Source organism: Canis aureus, chromosome 7, assembly GCF_053574225.1.
Source record: "Canis aureus isolate CA01 chromosome 7, VMU_Caureus_v.1.0, whole genome shotgun sequence".
NCBI lineage: Eukaryota > Metazoa > Chordata > Mammalia > Carnivora > Canidae > Canis > Canis aureus.
Window position 1 is genome coordinate 33164623 of NC_135617.1, and position 2921 is coordinate 33167543.

At 37.9% G+C, this 2921-nt stretch overlaps 1 non-coding gene across 1 annotated transcript; it reads left to right on the plus strand.

Moving 5' to 3' along the window:
* Positions 1-2456: 2456 nt before the first annotated feature.
* On the plus strand, positions 2457-2561 carry LOC144317919 (U6 spliceosomal RNA). The gene has a single exon (XR_013383803.1). It is a non-coding gene; the product is annotated as a U6 spliceosomal RNA (small nuclear RNA).
* The last annotated feature ends 360 nt before the right edge of the window (positions 2562-2921 follow it).

Sequence of the window (2921 nt, forward strand, 5' to 3'; positions counted from 1 at the left end):
TCTGATGACAAAGTAATTACCAGATAATTATGTAGTAAATTATATTTTTTATCTCTACCAGTGGGAAAACTCTATTTGCTGATTCACTTTAATATTGTTAAATAAACTTTCAGTAAAATTAATCAGCCTGTCAAAAACAGATTTCAGAAAAATTTAAATTAATATTATGTACTAGAAGAATGAGGATGGATTTACTAGCCATTCTAATCTACTTTTATTTTTCAACCTCCACCAAGTTACTTTGGTTACTGACATGATTTTGAAATTTGAATACATGAGGATATTGATCTGTCTTTACTATAAACAAGAATTTTGCATTTCCAAGGCTCGGGAATATCTCTCTCTCTCTCTCTCTCTCTCTCTCTCTCTCTCTCTCGTGCGCTCACTCTCTCTCTCATACACAAGTGCGCGCACACATACACACACACATCTTGTATATTAAACAGATTTTACAAAATTTCAAAATTGGGGAAGAGTGAACCTGACCAAGCCTAATGCTAGAATCAGTGGTTTCAATGATACCAGGATTCTTGCTTTCATTCCTTCTTATTTTCCCAACTATAGCCACTCTTCAGACATCCATCACTTGATGAATCCAGCTATTCATTTTCTTTGATTCTTTTCCCAGCCTTCAAAATGTTGCTTGACTAATCTCTTTGCTAAGTCAATAGGCTCCACACAGGTCTTATGCTTTCTAGCTCCATTGGAGCTCCTGCATGTTTCTCTATGGTCTCTTCACCTTTCCTTGTTATTTTCTCTGCAACTGACTTCACTGGGTTTTCCAAAAATGTGTTCCTTTTGTCAATGGCATACTTCACCCTCCCAATACTTCCAAAAAGAATGTATGACCAACACACAGGTCCAGTTGCCAACTTTGCATCTGTACCTGCATATGACATCATATACTCTGGTCTCCTTCCCTTCTGTTAAAAGAAGAGGAGTTGATTGTCCTTCCCTAGTTTAATCGATCTACACTTACTCAGTGTGGTAAATAGAATAATGGTCCCCCCCAAATGTCAACATCTTAATCTATGGCCCTTGTAAATATTTTACTTTAAATGGCAAGAGAGACTTTGCAGACATGATTAAGTATAGGATCTGAAATAAGGAAATTATCCTGAATTATCTGAGTTGGTCCAATTTACTCACAAGATCCTTGTAAAAGGGAAATGCAAGGTCAGAGTGAGAGGAGATAAGAAGATACATGACAATGGAAGCTAACATATAAAAGAGAAAGAGAATGAGAGATTGAGAGAGAGATTTGAAGATGCCACGATACTGGCTTTACACATGGAGGGTGAGGCCACAAACTAAAGAATGCAGGTAGCCTCTAGAAGCTTGAAAAGGAAAGCAAATGGATAGTCCCTGTAGTCTAAAAAAGAACACAGCCCTACTGACATCTTGATTTTTTAGCCCCATAGTTTACGTCTTCTGTGTCTGCCCCTCAAACCTCTGTAATCTAGTCTCGGGATCCCTGGGTGGCGCAGCGGTTTGGTGACTGCCTTTGGCCCAGGGCGCGATCCTGGAGACCCGGGATCGAATCCCACGTCGGGCTCCCGGTGCATGGAGCCTGCTTCTCCCTCTGCCTGTGTCTCTGCCTCTCTCTCTCTCTCTCTGTGACTATCATAAATAAACATTAAAAAAAAATACTTAAAAAAAAAAAATCTAGTCTCTGACTTCTGTCTTGAATAGCTTTTCCAAGCTTTATGGCAGTTCCTTCTTATCTGACAAATTAAGCTTTTTTCCCACTTGATAGATTTTCAGTTTTTGACAGTAGCTGCCTATTCTCTCATGGCTTTTAATTATCATTTTGATTGGTTTGTCTGGGATTCTTCAAAGGCTTTTTTCCTCTGTCCTCTGACCACTGTTTATGTGTTGGTGGATGACTCAAAGTCTACTCTTTTCTCTCCTTCATTTTTACCTTCTCTATAAACTTTGGATGATTTGATCTACTTTCATGGTTTTCATTACCAAATATAAGTGGATAACTTCTAATCAATGAGTCTCAACTCTACTCTTGAATTCCAGATACATTTATCTACTTGACATGTCTGCCTGCCTCTTTTCCAGGCACCCCAAACATTTAAACCTAGAGAGATTCTTCTCATGTCAGTGTACCATAGAAGAAACAAGGAATCACCCTTAGCTCCTCCATCCTATTCTTTTTTCTACTTTGCTCAGTTGAGTTTATTTCATTAACATCAAATAAATTAATCTTTGTACCCCACAATGCCTCCACCATTTGAAAGTTCACCTCATCTTTTCCCTAGAAGATTTAAAAGCTTCTTAATTGTTTCTTCTACCACAAACTTTCCTCACCTCCAAACTTGTCCTCATCCTGCCATCAGCATGATGTTCCTTAAGCTAAATCTGATCATGTTTCTGCCTTGTTTAACAATTTCTTCTATGTTAATGTTGCCACAGATAAAGTATACTTTTCTTAACATTGCCTTTAAGTGCTCGATTCAGCAGTACAATGTACTAAAATGGGAATAATACAGAGGATTAGCATGGCCTCTGCACAAGGCTAACATTGCCACTAAGATCTATTCTAGTTTTATGGCTAATTTTCCAATCTGTGTCCTCTCCACATATACCCTGTGCTCCAAATATAGAGAGCAACTCCTGATTCACTAGATCCCTTGATCCTTTCTTGACTATGTGTCTTTGCACACATTCTTCCAAAAATTTGCTTCCTTCATCTTTATCTGGCAAAATCTGCTAATTCATTAAGCTCTTTGAGTTTTACATAGCCAGAGCTAGTCACAAAATATGTTTGTAGATCACTCCATTCCTTTCTATGTTATAGCACTTGCATTGTGTTGCAATTATTAGTTTTTGTATTCTGACTGGTCTTTGAATTCTTTAAGGGCAGGCTGTGTCTTCTTCATATTTATATACCTAGTACTAAGTACTGTATT